At 35.8% G+C, this 18,077-nt stretch overlaps 1 protein-coding gene across 5 annotated transcripts in view; it reads left to right on the forward strand.

The window, feature by feature from the left end:
* The window catches only part of LOC106153078 (uncharacterized), a 42,435-nt gene that overhangs the window by 6,155 nt on the left and 18,203 nt on the right, over positions 1-18,077 (forward strand). For 2 of the 5 annotated variants that reach the window (XM_013526862.2, XM_086997071.1), the window contains exon 1: positions 5,132-6,399. The gene's annotated coding sequence lies outside the window, so the exon portion shown is untranslated. Of the gene's footprint in view, positions 1-2,621; positions 2,691-5,131; positions 6,400-15,837; positions 16,368-17,380; positions 17,626-18,077 lie in introns of those variants that run through there. The other 3 variants (XM_086997070.1, XM_013526861.2, XM_013526864.2) reach the window with 3 other exon arrangements.

The raw sequence follows: 18,077 nt of genomic DNA on the forward strand, positions 1-18,077 counted from the left end.
TGGGGTTATTTGTATGTAAAGATGTTACATTGTAGCAATGCATTATCTGTTGTATTCAGTATTATAGTATAGAGAGGTCTTCTTGAGCCTATCATAATTACCAATAATTTTTGTAACAGTTGAGCATACAGGAGATATTTTTAACGAAATTGAAAAGCATTATGATTAGCCAAAATGATTAAGTCTTAAACATATAAAATGGTACAGAAATACAGCTCCCTCCTGAAGAAAAGAAATATGTAAAGCAAAAAAATGTAATTCTGCTTTGAAAGAATGGAAATTCCAGAAATATAATATCCAGTGTCGCATACACTGTGTGATAACATTTCATGGTAGATTTCTACCATATTTTTATTTTTATTCTATTTCAAAGCCGTCTGCCGACAGTGATTCTTCAACGCTACTCATTTATAACGTTTCCACTCAGTTTGACTGAATGTCTTTTTAATATCAGTTATTACTCCGGAAAATATACCAGGCGTTCTTCAGTTCTAAATAACATGATAACCAAAAGTCGACTCCATTTGGGTATTATGAGCGTGGAAGTCAAAATAAAACTAACGACTGTCTGCGAAGAGGAGCGCTTTAAGTCTCACATTTGTATGAGGTGCGCAAACGTAGACGTAGTTCTTCTCTGTAATCATTATAAACTGAGACGAGTGCTACTGCGCTTGTTTTCTCTCGCTGTCACCATCCTCAAATACTGGTATTAAACACTTACCGCCAGGCTATCTTATTCTTTGCTGGACCGTTAATAACCATCTTCAGTGTCTAAGTAGCCCTCAATTCTGAGACAAAATAGCATCGACTTAAACGATCCAGGCTCCGGTTTCGATAATTTTGTGACCCGGGTTGTTTTTTTACCTCAACGTGGTAGACATTTATTCTAGGTCATTAAGCCGCTACCCTGTTATTTAACTTGCTTGATGTATGGGGCCTTGGGTAACGGCAGGTCTGTGGGGGGAAGGGAGGGGAGGGGGGCTAGATTACCCTCCACTTATACGGGACGTGTGTCTATTTTAGAGGGTTGGTATCATATGGATATGTCTGAAGTGATTCCTTTTTCTTTTCTCTTTTCCACGTTCGCTTAAATAACACCAAAAAATGGACGACATTCTTCTTATATTTCCTCCTTTCTCTCTCTCCCCCCTCTCTCTCTCTCTCTCTCTCTCTCTCTCTCTCTTTTTCCTTTCACTCTCTCTCTATCTCTCTCTCTCTCTCTCTCTCTCTTTCTAATGTTCTTTTTGACTATAGAAACGTATTTTTTTTGTTCCTGAATTCGGTCTTATTTTTTCGCCCACTTGCTAATAATTTACATGAATATTTGCTATCGAGGTGCGTCTTGTTTGATAATTATGTATAAACTTGACTATTGTCAACATTACGTGAGTCGTTTAGAGATTTGACAGAATTAAAAAAAAAAATTGCTGAATCAACACGGAACGCACATTGACAACCTTATGTAATTCAATAGATGTATTGAGCTACGTTTTAGCATGACAGTTGCATAGTTTATTACATTGTCTCAGTCAGTGTTTTTGCCAACAAATAAATAAATAAACAGATGAAACGAATAGATTACAGAAATGCATCGTCTCGACTAAGTATGCTCCTCAATAGCACATCAAGACTATGTATTATAACCTAAAACAATCTAGTTTGAGAGGAAAAAACTCTCATAATTTGAAACACCATTTACATCATTTCAGCGAAAACTGATTGTGTATAAACTGACAATTTAAATGCATTTTTCCAGGCACACATGTACTTTTTGTCTTGTATTTAGCCTCTTTCCATTGTAGATTGTTACTATAAAATGTGTGTGGTCCTTGAGGTTTTTTTAAGTAACACGGGCCGATGGCAAGAATTACCGAATTACTGAGGAAAAGTAAATGTTTTTGGTTTTGTTATTTTATTTTCTGTAGATGTGCATATTCTTTAAAAATAGTAACAGTACTGTCTGTTTAATTTCGTCTTCACTGTTAACAATGTCGGATGATCATCCATCAGTTAGTTGATCGTGAAGAACAGTGTATTATATCTATCCAGAAAGCTGAGTGTTTATAAAATATATTTTACATTCTTGGACATTACAACTTATACGCACGACTTAGAACTGAATTTCGTTACAAGAGCTGTTGATTATAACACATTCTCTTGGTCTATCTGTACGAAAGCTCTCGTAACGGCTTTCGAATTTTCAGTCGTGCGTGTTAGTTTTAAAACTTGAAACATGCCAAAGCAACAGTTAGGTGTCCATGGACGTATTTTTCATTATAGTCTGTTACAGACACACGTAAAATTCTCTTCATGTTAAAACATTACCATAACAAAATTCATCACCTTTTTAACTTTTGACACAAGTAAGGCGACTTGCTTTACTCATCCTTTTTTCTGTCTACGTTGTACTTTTTTTAATGTATATTGTTTTGCGCCTTAGTTTAACAATGTACAAAGGACGCAGATGGAGACGCGGAGGGGATGTGAACATAACGACACATCATTTTAGTGACATCAGTGTCATAACACAAAACCCAGCGTCTGTCGCAGAAAGACAAGTAGTGCTTTAAGTGTTTCATTAGCCTAGACCACCCACATGGATACAACATTTGTATTTTCAGGTAAAGGCGGTCAACCGTGGTGGGATAGTCTGAAGTTTTGAGGTTTGGAGAAAGATTTCCTTTTTTAAGGTAGGCGTTTTATTTTTCTTTGTTAGAGTGTAATTTCCAAGAGAATGGTATTTTGAAAAAATAATTTTGAAAACATAAATATTGTGATTTAGTTTTTATATGGCTCTTAAGGGCAAAGGGAGTAAGGTGACCTTTAAAATGTTTTAAGAGAAGATCCAGTTGTTTTACCAAATATAATTTCCTTAGTGTTTAAATACAAACGAAATTTTCAAAATTAAAAAAGTGCTGATATAAATCGTGATATATTGAGTGAAAGCAGGCCACAACCGTTTTTAACTCGTTGTGCAATAGACAATCACGTCTTCATAATTTTTCCCCCTTTTCTTAAGTTTTCTTATTGTGAAAAAACGAAAGCTATCTTCATAGGCACTTGTTTTTTAAATTCTAAGTTAAGTTGTGTAACTGGTATAGCGATGATAAGAAAAATGTCGACTATTATCGATTATTTCATAATACGATAAAAATTAATTAAAGGCGGTGGTGGCATTGATAATCTCTGATTTCTGGTAGAAAATAAATAAATAAATAATAATAATAATAATAATAATAATAATAATAATCCCCTTGAACGTTTAACAGTACGCACGTTACGTGTCTCGCGTTAAAGACGCTGTGTTCAAATTTAGAATACTTCATGGTACATAACACATTTTCCTATAATCATCCTTATAGAGGGGTTTGGAACTTAGTTCTCTCTCCGCTGAATTTTCTGATACATTCTCAGCCGGTTGGCTCTTTTTTTATTTTTTCAATGTGAAATATATTTTAATGTCGGTGGTCACAAATTCTCTCCGATAATCATTGTGAAGCGAGGAGGTACATATAAGAGGAGATGTGTCCAATCTATTTCGTCATTTGAGCCCAGATCCCGTTACCGGGTACACATGTATATGCCGTGTGTATATATGCGGTATATGTGCATGTAGGTATATTTGGAGGTGGTACTTTTAACACACTCCCTGAGCCATACCTAGGAACGTTCTGTAGAAACTAACATTTGAGCTGTATAACTGTCGTCTTTATTTTCCTTGCTCTTGAGAAAAAGATAGATTTGATTAATCATGAGATATGAATAATTTATCCAGTGATTAAGTTCAGATCTATCGATGCGCATGAACAAAAGGTTTTCTGCTCAGGATCTTCCCGCATAATCACATTTTCCTTGAAATAAAAATTCACTATCTCCTACCCATAAATTACTGACATTGACACGTCCTTGCATTGGGATTTCATGTTTTATGCCATTTTTGATTAATTGATTTTGTTCTAAAGTTCCCTGTAACCGCCATTTTTAATGTACATTTCAGAAGGGAAATTCTAACATAAGGTACTATAATTTGAGGGATTTTATCGGTTTTTAAGGCCTGAAGTGGGAAAGATAAGTACTAGTAGCAGTGTCAATATGTTCGATAGGCATAGAAAATATAAATTTGGGACATTATCAGACTCGGATTGTATATCTTTAACATTCAGGAAGCGTAATAAAAGCGAATATGAAAAGTTGAATTTTCAGTTGAAACAATAAAAAATAACAGAAAAATAACCAAGGTAGATCTAATAGCCATGTCTTTTGAGAAAAATAATGACGTGTATGTAGATAAAGAGTTTCTGTCACTCAATAGTCAAGAAAGAAAAGCAGAAAAATGTTGGTCTAGTTAGAACTGATGAATTCCTCAACACATTTGAACATATGCTGAAATAATCTAAGCAGTCTTTAATGTACATTAACACATTTGTGCGCATGCCTTTACAATATATATTGTGTGTTTATATAGTATAAAAGAGAAGAGAAGAGAATTTAAAACGTTTGAAAAGACATAAAAATTTGAGGTACAAGTAAATCTGAATTGAGCGTCTCTATCATTATCTTAAAACTACCCGCCATGTTTCGGCTAGCTGTCTGTGCTTTCAGTTTTGTTTTCATTTATTTATTTTTAGTTTTAGTTTTTTTTTTTTCATTTTGAATAGAATAAGGAAATTGCCTGCCTGTGTAAAATAAATGCAGCTTTAATTAAGCACATGGAAGACCTAAGGCGAAAACATCTCATGTTTAGTTGTTCGTGTTCGCTTGTTTGTTTGTTTGTTTGTTTTTTTTTTCTGCACCGCAATTAGTATTCTCCTGACAGTCTGCAGTCTGTCTTTTAAAACGGGCTTCTTATACCGTATTACGCAATTAGGGGTATTTGGCAGCACTTATTTTCTGGAGCATCCTGTGGCTCTCAATAATTCCAATCCCTTCAGGGAAGAACTTGGACCGGGACCAACATTCCGTTTCGCAAAACGGAGGATTGCTCCCATACTTCTACCTCCCATCTATCAGAGTACAATGTTTTTATATCGTTTCGTTTTTAATGCGAGTTGCCCATTACTGGCTGTTGCAGTGTCATCGTTGCTAGATGGCGCTGTGAGTAAAAGCCAACCAATGAAAAACCTGATCTCATTTTAACAAGAGTAGAGAATGACACTGGTAAATAATCGAGTTGATATCTTCTTAAATGCAAAAGGAAACTTATCATTTACCAAATGCGTGTACTAGTACAGTTTATGTGTGAAAGGGACCTTAAGAGAAGAGATATACCAACATGTTTAAGTGCAACGATCACAGAAACGTACCAGTGCAGCGACTTCTGACATTTCACTAGCGTAACTGTGACGCGCACGCATCGAAATAATGTGACATTGGTTCCACGAGATTTGAAATGACCCACTACAGTGAGGACTCACGGGTGATACCATTCCAGTACTTTTGATCGGACAATTTTACTTATTTTGATACCCACACACCATAGGAGAGACGTTGACGTGATCAAGAACTGGATTGCTTTTAATATAGGGAATTGGTGGTTGACAACGGCCTAATAGTAATAAAGGGAGGGCGTTGATCAATGTGTATATGTTACGCAGCCGGGACGGAGCGGATGTGGTAGTCGCCAAAGATCACTGCTTTCCCGTGTCAGTGCTACACAGGCTTGACTTAATGAACCCCCTCGTCAACTAACGGGGCGGGGCTGGGAGCCGAAAATGATGTAAGAGAACACGGATTCTCATTAAAGTCCCATTATTATGGTCCGCCCCCCTGGATAAGGCAAATTGGCCATCATCACGACAGGAGTCCATTTTTATCGGGGTACCTATCTGGAGTGCACCCAAAACCCGCCCTGCACGACAGCCCATTTCATATGTATATGTATCCATCTACCTGCATATTTTATCAAGCCATTTCATCTCAGTCCTTCACTTTACTGACAAGGTACGTGGTCGAGGCGGGGGTCATTTCGGTGTACTCGTCGTTCACGACCCCGGACGCTCACACCACCATCTGGACATTGTCCACCGTGACAGGGGGACATCTCTTGGGACGCTATCAATAGACACTTGTGGACGCAGCCGTTTTCAAAAACAGATACCTAAAAGGTAGTAAGGATTTAATCTTAATTAGAAAGAATTAACCTGGGTTGTTGTAACATCACATACTGGACGTATGTCCACTACGTTTGATACTGTTCAGGAAGTCAGCGGAAACGCACCGAGTGACCAGTAAGGGGCCTTTCCTGCGAATGTCCAGCTGCAAATGACCATTGATTTGAGAAAGGAATCCTTGAACTGAAGAAATTTAACTGTGAAGGAACTTCTGTCCCAAAAGAGAGAGACCAATCCATAAACGTTTATACGTAAGGGGCACGCAGAGTAAGGAAACGGAAACGGCTTGGTGAGTCACCAAGTTTTTTTAAAGTATATGTCTAATTGTTTTTATATAAAGCTGGTTTTCATTACGAGGCTGGGCAGGGAAGGGTCATATGCATAGAAATGGATAAGCGCCAAACGTGTATTATTCCTCTCCGGTCGTTCCGTTCTGGGTTAATGCTCAATTTTTGTATGTGGCGATTAATCTATAAACCATTATCCGCACATTGGATTTAAGTGTAACTGTGACACATACAAGCTTAATGTATTTTTCAATCTTCTGAAAGATTCCGTGTTTCTTATTATTATTATTATTATTTGTCTCTCCTGGTCAGTGGTGAAAAAGGCTCCCGACTTTTTCATCCATTTTGTCCAAAAGTCCCTATTAGCTGACTATTTATATACTAATTATATAAGTCTGTTTGTTTGTTTGTTTGTTTGTTTTAAGTTATAAAACACCCATGGCAGCGGATGATAAATTGTGGCTCTGTTGTTTGCACTGAATGAACACTAAAGTGAACTTTGTAGCGCACTTTGTGACATGCACGGGGAAAAGAAAGATGATAGCAGTGATAAATCTGTAAAATGTATTTATTGTTGCGGTGGACACGAAGCCCATTGAGAAGAGTTTACAAAGTCTGGTATTTAATCTTAGGCAAAAAAAAAAAAAGAAAAAAACTCGCTTTTGCACGATTTTGGCATAGTTATTATTAAAACTATTGATAATTAATGCTTTAGTGAACACTGTTTATGTAATTGAATTTTTTTTTTTTTTTTCAGTTTTGAATAAGCGTTGCAAAACGTGTAATAAATATCAGCGTACACAAACTTATATTTAACCTATTTTCATTTATATGTTTCCTTGTAGCTTACTATTCAGCTAACTTATTATGAATTAATGCAAAACATTCGTAGGATGGGAAAAACTTAGAGGTATCATTCGGGGTGAAAATGAAATAATAAATCTATGCTTTACCTCATGGGCATCATGACAGATACAGGTAGATTAAAAAAGCGACAGGTGAAAAATTTGAAGAATGAAAACGTGCAAAAATAGAAGAAAATTATTCGATGAAAACACGAGAGCTATTCAGGTAGGAGATAAGAGAGGTGCCACAGCGCTGTAATTACGCACTAACACCGGATAACGACTAGGTTGGAACAATGGAGGTTATCTCTTGACGCAGACGACAGGTGTACTTCGTACATCGTCTGCCGCAAAAGTGACGTTTTCATAAAGAATCGGAGGGAAATTGGGGAAAGTGGATCTATAGGAGTTTGTTTTTGCTGCGTAAATTGAATCCCTAACCGTGATTGCGTTTGTAATGACATGTTGTTTCTCCTCCTGTTATAACAATTGCCACGCCAGGTATAATTCGAGGATCTATCACTTCCTGAGGCAAACCACCTCTGCGCTCGCATTTGGGGATATTGACATACATGTACTTGAAAGACGGAAAGAACTTCAAGCTACACCACCATCTTTTGTTCGTCATAAACATTGATTATAAACTGTCATTTTTTCTTTTGCGTAGAAACAATGACTGATTACACGTAATTCCTGCTACCACGGACTGTTATGAGCGACGATTTGCTATAGGCAGATGTTTTATTACTAACTCCAAGTTGGATGCATTATTTCATTAATGGAAGAAACAATTCCCACTTATCTTCTTTGTGATTCTGTGCGTGATGAACTTATTTCCTAAACGGAAAATAAGGAATTAACGAATCTGGGTCATTTTTTTGAAATGTTGGAAAAACTTAACATCAGTATAGACAAAATTGTTGCTCAAATGTAAAATAACAGTGCATGTCTGTATGGCGGAATCAGAATTAAGATAGGGAGGATAAGCTACACTAAGACAGTGTCGTATTGCGCGTTAAAATCCCGGTTGCGAGAAAAGTAGTCTGTTTGGACCTAAAAACCCAAATTTAATATAAAATAATACGATGTGGATGCAAAATACAGGGATGAGATTTTATCGACTATCATCGGATTTCCTACTTTTTGGGAGCCAAAAATATCATCGGCTTATGCGGCCCTTGGACGATTGTTTTCACTAAATGGCAGCCTGAAACAAAATAAATAGAAATTCCCTTAATAATGAATCAAAAAAGCATAAGCAGCAACAGGGGTACTTTGCTCTTCTTTAAAATTTATTACAGTAATACCATAGCATATTTACTTTTGATTTAATATGTTTTATATTTTATCAAAATGCTTGAATAGTAAATTGATTGTGATTGTTTTCTTCAAACTTACGTATCTTCATTTAGGAGAACGGGGGAAGATATCACCCATTTATTTTATGCTTTTGCTATTTATTCAGCATTTTCTTCCTCTTTTTCCATGCCGATGTAGAAAACGAAATGCAATGGAAAGTGGCGTGAAAGATTACGAAACGTGTCAGTTGTTTTACGGACAGCGCATCGTACTTGGAGAGATCTATTTTTTCGAGAAATAATAAATAAAATTAAATACACATGAAGATAGATAAATGCACTGACTGATTGAACTGTTTATATATTTATGAGACTGTGATAAACAATCAAACACAATAGGATAACATATATTCAAACAAGGAGCACATATAGATTTTTAAAAAAGTCTCTCATTTCAGCAACATGTGCCCACATGAAATAAAAGGTGTACAACAACCAGCATCTTTTTTTTTTTTCACATTCGAGATCCCCCTTTATAGGACCCTGAATAGTGGCGTCTTCCAGACGTTGTGGGGGCGCGGTGCTTCATGTTCGAGATAATAAATGTTCACGTATCGCTCTCTCAATGCGCCGGTCCTTTTATTGTTGAGGCCAATTATGTACTTAATGTATGATTAAACCATTGATTTATGTGCTAGATTTACAGGCTTTTTTCTTTTCGTTCACGCGTCAGGTGAAAAAAATGGCCAGTTTGAAGCCAATTATTTACGGCTCCTTGCTACCTTTGGTTCTTTACTTAAATGCCAATATGGCTTTATTGAACTGGCCACTGAACATACTGGAGACGACCATACACCGGCCATACGTACAGCGGCGACGACTGGTTTATTACGATTCAGAGGCCCCAAAGGGAGCAGTGTATTAAAAAAAAAGAGTGGAACCCGATAAATAATAATAATAAAAAAACACGTGGTAAGATAACGGCAGTGAAATTAGCAAACTTATGAATAAAATAATAGCAAGACTGGTAAACAGAAAAGAAATGTCATATTTGCCAATACAATGAGGAAAATGTCGTTCGGAGAATGTTTGTGGAAGCGTGACGAAAGACTGCTTTAATAATAGCACCACCCTGTTTTACTGAATGTTTTAGAGGTATTCTCAAATTCAATATCGTTGCGTACGTCTATTGAATGATCTCATTTATAAATAAGTAAATAAATAAGCATCACATACAGATTTTACAATTAACCTTCAATTTATACACAGGGAACAGTACATTAGTGCTAATATTTCCGGGTTTTCCTCGTCCTTTATTATCAACCACGCACAACATGTTGCGGCATCTGAACTGATGACTGCTTTTTATGTAGATGATAAGACATCTGGTGTCACTTTATCTTTTATTTCTGACATACTGGAAACTATCTATGGAAATTAGATAAATATCTTTATATATTTTTTATAAAACTCTGTTGACTGTTCCGTCTTTACTTCGTCTAGATTTGCTTGGGTTGATAATCTCAGAAACGGATGGATCTTATCCTCTATGCAGTTATTGACTTGGCTGAGGTCGTAGTGTTGTTTTGCAAACGTCACAGACATACAGTAGTAGCGGCCGAGATCACAATTTATAATTATGCTAATCATCTGATCAAACTGTTTACGTACCCAATGAAACTAATTTCCCCACTTTTTTTACTCTTGGATAGTACGTCTATGTCAAGGACAATGCAATGACGTATGTGTGTGTGTGTGGGGGGGGGGGGGGGCATTAATCTGCATTATGGCAAATTGTATGAAAAAGTTATGTCCACTCGCCCATGAAACGAGAGCTAAAATTGGCTGACCGAATGGTTTAGATCTTGACCGGGGTTTCACCTTAATGACGTCACCTTTCTGTAAAGACTTCAACACCCTGTACACTGAACGCGGCGTCTTTTCTGCGTCCTTTGTGCCATCATGAAACTGGCATCGGTGTGGTCGTAGAAAGGAGGCATAAGTTTCTCCTGGTTGCAGAATAAATGCTCAATGATCATTCAATTGTCGGCACGAAAAGTATTATTTTTTTTACTACCAAACGGGGCTGTACTTCGGGACGCAGAAAGGACGCCGTCCAGTGTAAAAGTGGGTTTAGCGATTTTACAACAGTCCGAATTCCCTCCTAGATTAATAATTACAGACATTTATTTAGCTATGCTTATCCACACATTTATTTGAGTCTTACATTTGTTTTATACGTAATTTTCAAGCAGTCCACAGCTGCCATCATGATTTATTCCACTAGTTGTACATGCAATGTAATATTAATTAGGACTTCTTATTGTGCGAAAAAAATCATGTTTAAAAAATATTAGCGACTTGCTCGTCTTTTAGTGCAAATTTTATAAATTTTGTTATGTCGTTTAATTTCATTTATTTAGTTATATTCATATGAGCGAAATTTGTAAGCAAAAAAGAATAAACAGAAAAAAATAAAATAAGGAATTGTAGTCAGAGACAGTTGAATTGATTCTACAAAATCTGTATTATATAATTAGACTTCAATCTGCCCCTAAAAACGCTTGTAAATAAAATACTTTAATGCACTAGCTTACCTATAACAATGCTATCTTAAATTCTATAATATAAAAGTCTATATTAGTTAAGTGAAAAATAAAAAACAACCACCGTTTATCAAACGAAAGACCTTGATGTTTATGTAACTAAGAGTTATGGTGTAAATATTCATGCTTAGGTTTTGATCTTTTTATTTCATTAAAAACAAAAAAAAAGTAGTTACGGATATCTAGGTGATTTTTTTGTTGAGACTTATGTCTTGTTTTACATTCGATTTCGTTTGAATAACAAATACAACGAAAATGCAAAAAAAAAAAATGTATAAAAACATTATGCACTTTCCTATTCACTGATAGTTAACCATTTATGCAGTAAATTTAAAAAGTATTTCTCATCAAAGGTTATAAAAACGCCAAAAAACAGAGATGATTAAAAAAACAAACCAACACATTTTCCTTTAAAACCACCTCAGACTAGCGTTTATTTTTTGCTTAGTTGGATGATGATCGCTCGCGTTTGTACATGTATCTATCTTGTTAACTGAGCAGCCTGACCATGAATGATAAGGTTTAAAGGTTCCACCTCTCTGTGCTTTAGACGAGCAAACTGTAATCATGTTAAAAGCATTTTGCTGTAAAAGCAGCGTTGTTCTTCACATTGATGTAGCTAAATAATGCAGGTGTCTTCTTTGTTTAATGCAACGATCAATAAGCTTTTATGGAAGGAAAAACAGATATCTAATTGCATGAAATGTAGGACTTCAGCATGCTTTTGGCGACTGGTGTCGGGCCTAATTTATGCAATATGAAATAGGATAATCATTTTTCTTTATGAATCTTCGCAAATATAGATTAATTGCCCGGTCATTTCTACGTCACACTAGTAAAAATAATAGTGACAATTCAGTTTTATCCTACCGTCACCCTGCCTTAAGAGACAAGTATTTTTGTAATGCATACTGTATCCGGTGCAATAAAGTTAGATTTCCAACGATATTTTCTTTAAAAATCAAAACATACGCATTTGTGGTGAATATGACTATCAAACATCGCAATCGATGAATTTAATCTTTATTGCAAGCTGCACTTTCTATCAGACACAAGCTTAAAAGCCTACAGGTTGAAAGCCTTTTTATCCTTATTTATATTTATTTTTTAATTTGCGTTGACAATGTGATGATAACAACGAATAATTTAATTAAAAACAGAGGTTGATTCACCGCACCAATGTCAGTATAGGAGTGGTTACGTTAAATAATAAATAATTGGCAACACACAAATAAGTTATAATTATGATGATGATGGTCTACTAGTTTTGTGAGCACTTCATGCTCGTACCTATTCCATGTATTTCCCCTTTTAAATTATAAATTGATATATCGGATGATATGGACGTTTTTGATATTCCAGTACGATAAAGCCGTGAATGTACGCTTAAAGTATATTGCAAAATTTTAATGAGTTTTGTTTAAGATCATGCAAAAAAGGTTTGTTATAGAAACATTCGAAATAGCCAAATAAAATAATTTTACGCCGGATCAAATAAGCCGTGCAAAATAAACAATGAACCGTGGAAGCTTTTCCTTGAAATATTTTGAATTTTTAACGTAGAAACTTAAACGGTAGGCTGAAGATTAAGGTCGAGAGATAATTATTATTTCACTCTTTGGTATTGTAGCTGACGTATATTTCTCAAATATCCGTAGATGGGCTCACTGAAATAAAACGTACATGTAGTCATGTATCGTTGAAAATATACAAGTGATGTACAAGAGTCCACATGGAAACTTTTCTAAATTCAATATAGGCTGATGTGCATTTTAAGCACCGAGTTAATTATTGTAAAATATTATTTTATTTGAGATACGCAACCGTCAGAATGTACTTATATCACAACGGAATTTTTTAAATTATACAAACAATATTCATGGCGGTTTAGCGCACCCCAACCTCAGCCCGGGGGGGGGGGGGGGGGTACAAGACGTTACGTAAAGTGAACCTTGATATAGAAAAATCATTCAAGCTGCTGTGTCACAACAACAATCACTGTTGTTCTTTTTGTTTTGTGTGTCATGCTTTTTAGGGTGTTTGGTGAAGGAAATCAGTCATTGTCACTCCTTTGCAAAATATTTACTTTTGTTACATATTTCTAGTGTTATTTATAGCTCTGATGTACTGCTTGGTAATTTTGGGTTTCACATTTAAAATACACCAGTGTTACAGATAAACATACCAGTATTATCTGTTATGAAATATTGCATTCTCTTTAATTTTCATAGCCAGCATATCCTTAGGCAAATTGCTATAGAAAATTCAAGTGCGCGTCATATAATATACATTATCACTGAAATTAAGCCTTTGGCAAGTGTAACTATATACTTATATATTCTGTTGGAATTATCGAGCTCCTTATATGTAGAATAAATAAGTTAAATAGTGTTCCCCAAAGCTGATGGTTCTTAAAAAGAGAAAGTCAGGATATACCATGCGTTTTCATATATCTCTTTGACAAACGACCGAGATAAAATATTGAGATAAGGAAATAAAAATAGTTCCTCATGCAATGCGAAGATTTAAGCGCCTGAGGCCAATGTGAAGGGTAAATGAGTGCGAAGTCAATCACAAGAATCCAGTTGTGATGCAGGATGTCTTTAGAATGTCTTCATTGTTTATTTTCAGTGGCCTATGAACAGGTGTTAAATTATTTTATTTGGCTATTTCGAATGTTTCTATAACAAAAATTATATGCATGCTCTTCTGCAAACTCATGGAACTTTGAAATGTACCAATTTGTTCTGGCTAGGTTTAATATGCAGTACAGTTCAGGCATCATAGTTAGTTAGTATATTTCCTATTTTTGTCTGGCCAAAGCGATACAGTGTTATAGATTGTAAATAGGATTTGACCAATTGCGTACATTAAATATAAACAAGTTGATAAAAAAGTAATCTTAATCTAATCATACAACTGTTTAAATAAATTTTAAAACTTAGTGTTAAACTTATGTTTAACTTACCTTACATGTTGTGACTCATAGAGATATCTCAGGCTTTGATTGCTCTTTTCGAATAGCTGTTCTTGATTTTTTTTAATTTACGTAGCCTAATCTATTTATTCATTTTTGCTTCAGTAAACATTCTGATTTCTCTTTGCTTTCATTGGGCTTCAACGTAAAAAGTAATATGGTAAAATGCAATATAATATAATATAATATAATTCCGAATATATTGGAAAATGACGTGAGGTCAATTCAAGTCATGAAAGTTGCAGCTACGATAATGTATCTAATGGTAGAAATTTAACAAATAATATGTTCAAATATAACCGCAGCAAGTAAGGTGACACTGAAACCGAGACGAAATAAAACCTTTAAGCTATGAAAAACAGTGCATGCCCAGTGTATCCACATTTTATTTGAATCCAGATCAACTTTGGAGAGACTTTACTTATGACTCAAACCATTATCGCTTCAAAGACCAAACAAGCGGAATTTCATCTACTAGTAACTTCGACTTGACTTCCACCCAATCAAAACTCATTAAAACTGAGTTCAAGATATTAAACTGAGATATACTTTATTTTAATATTAAAAAATTACAGGTAACATATTACATTGTTTGTTGTTTCATCGTAGACCTGTATATATGCATGCCTCTACCTAGAGATCATATGTTGATTGTGGTGTTATACATGTAGCTGTACGTTTTATTCGGTTTTAAGTATATTTTACGTAAAATTCTGGTACTTTTTTTTTTCAAATAACACACTGCCACCCCGTCGGGATATATGCCTTGAATAATCCTGCTGATGCTCGACTTGTTCTAGCAGATCTACGGCATCAATTTCCTATGTCACATGATAGCAATTCCAAAAAAAATTATCAATTACAAAATCTACCATTTGAGTTATTTATAATTACATGTCTGTTTACCAAGCGCCTGCCAAGATGTCATAAGCGACCTTAAATGTCGCTTAAGCTATCAAACAAAGTTTCCATTAGCTCAAATTAGAAAGATAAATACTTCGGCAATTGCAGTGTAGACATTCAAAATATTTAAAAGGTTCCAAATCGATGACAAGTATTTTATTGAAGTAGGAACAGAGGAAACTTTATCGGGGAAACTTAACCTTTAACAAAATCTCTCTGACTCAGCAGTGCTGACTAATGAAATATGTATCGTGTTGAAATCATGATAATGTACGCGTTTAGTACAAGAGGCCGTGTTTAGATGTACAAAAACAGCTCTAGTTGCAAACCATATTTGACCTTAAACAGGCTAAATTAAAAAAAATTGTTAATACTTTTACCATTTCTTCATCTACATGCCAATTAATATCAAAAGCATAGAAATCCTTTTGAAGCATTATGATGATAAATCATGGTTAGCATATTCAAAATATGTTCATTAAAATTTGTAAAATGTCAGGTGCCACAGTTATTGAAGTATTATATTGGCACTCTGCTAAAAATAAGACGAAAATTTTCGTCTGCATTCCCGGTCTTACATAATAAAACAAATTGATACATGTATTTATGTTGCTTGAACGTTAATAATTCCTTTTCGTGTCATTTACCGTCACCTCCTTGTGGTTAACAAAACCAACTTTATACTCATCCGTGTACATATTGGTGCATAGTCATTAGTGCCTCTCCTAATGACATATTCGCCTTTTTGTCACAGCAACTAGATCGAGTTATGACCCTATCAGTACTCAATTAAATGCCATTATAGCTACCACAGACGTTAGGTCTCGGTGCGGTAGCAATCTACTCATTTGTCTCTGATATATAAGTAGGTGACCGAATAATGACCAATGACCAATATGATAAGAGGAGGACAATAGTTATAATGCACAGTTTGATTGACATTTAACTGAAACATTCTGCGTGTAATACTACTTGTTGTTGGATTAACGTGCTTTGAGAACCCATTTATTTTGCAATATGTAAATGCGACGACGTCATTTTACACTGGACGGAGACATTTGAGGATGGACATTTTTTTCGATGTCATTCAAAATGTGAACACGGTATGACGAACTGCTATTGGCTCCCGCACTGCGACGTGATTCAGAACCCTGTTTATATGGGCCACGGAGTAACAGTTAATGGGTTATTATACATGTTGCTCGTGATAGACGCTCGGGATGCACTTAATCGGTGACGCCGTTGTCTGCGTGCACTTAGTGCACCTTATTTATCTTTTGCGCATTGATTCTGTATTCCCGATTGGCATCCCGATATTAATTGGTTAAGTGATATACGCCGGTGAGTATCATTCTATGTAGCGATTGTGTGTGTATGAATATATTAAAATGACAGGGTTTAGCTGCAGGAAGTAGTTTTATTTTTGTCTATATCTGTGCTTCTGTCAGGTGAGACATTGTTCCACATCATTTTTTTTTTCTTTTTATTACTGCAAACTGTCGATTAAGGCGTTCACATGTTCCTTCCTATGTTCCATTTATTTCTAAAATTGGACTTAACCTCTCTCTCTTTCTCTCTCTCTCTCTCTCTCTCTCTCTCTCTCTCTCTCACACACACACACACACACACACACACACACACACGCACGCACAGTGCCCCCCCTACACGCACGTGTATGTACATATCCATACGTACAGTGTACATGTACAATCACACACGCGCGCATTCAGAGAGAGAGAGAGAGAGAAAAAGAGAGAGAGAGAGAGAGAGAGAGAGAGAGACCAGTACTGAATAACCCTGACAGCAATATAATGCTTAATCAAGTCATTAACTATTTGGAAATGAAGCGGGATGAAAATTAGATTATCGAGTCTTAAACCCGCATCCCCATGCCAGCGTCTGCAAAAAGGTCAAATTAAAAATTACTTCAGCGATATCGTTCTTACAGTTAAAACAGCATGTCATTTTGATTATATTTCCTCTTTGTTATTATTATTATTAAGTACTTCACAGGCTAGGACGCGTTTTGTGAAAAATAGAGCTCTGTCATTTGTATATCATAACTGGTTAAGCAAGAACCACGGGCTATGCAACATAAACAATAACAGATTTGCTGAGGGCACCACCATGAGACTACATGGTGTATGTGAGTAATTCTTTCCAAGCAATGTTTCTATCACTAAAACACGTTACCGGGGAACTGTAGGATAATGGAACATGCACCTTATGAGACGTAATGCTGGCAAAGTGTTGTGTTAGATTTATTTTCTTTACAAAGCCTTACAAAATGATAGTTAGCAGTTTTGTGCAATAGATGGGCATTGAAAAGGAACGAGGTCGAGACTCCGCAATGCTGATGTGAGCACGTGAAAATTGCAGTGACTTTTAATTTGATCAGGCTTCAGTGTGCAGTGATAGTTACATACTGTATTCACAGCGCAGTGCTGAGGTCTCATAAAGCAGCATCCACTTCGGAAGCAAATGGATCCGTAAAATATTCCAAGCACTGCAAAAGACTCGATAATCGTACCCGTGGATGTTACGCTATGTTCTGTGGACTACAACGAGAGTGTACAACATGTGTTGTTGGTATGTTCAGGTAAATAACCGAGTGCATTTATTTCTAAAATTGGACTGTGAGGGTACATGTGTACGCGTACTTAACTCAGTGTACTGGTAAAAAACTTGGCATACTCGGCATAAGTCGAGAAAATGGAAAAGCTCATAGCTGCGTGCCTCAGGGACACATCAAAACATAACGGATGTATTAAGATATGGAAAGCAAATCAATGTGGGTTTACAATATTGATGAGAGTTTAACTTTATTTTCATGACCACGCCCACGGCGGGCTCAGCAGTGTCAACTCAACAATGTAAGCTATTCAGAAAGTGAATTCCAGAATCGGGTTGTTCATGTTTGGTGAATTGTAATGAATCTTTACGCAGATTAATGATACAGGCTTATCAGATTTTGAAAAAAAAAAACTGCGGCCGTTTCGGAGGAAAAGATGAATGTGTATACAACGAATTTTATACGTCCCTGAATATGGT

This window comes from Lingula anatina, chromosome 10, assembly GCF_051362555.1.
Source record: "Lingula anatina isolate TDL-2025a chromosome 10, LinAna3.0, whole genome shotgun sequence".
Lineage (NCBI taxonomy): Eukaryota > Metazoa > Brachiopoda > Lingulata > Lingulida > Lingulidae > Lingula > Lingula anatina.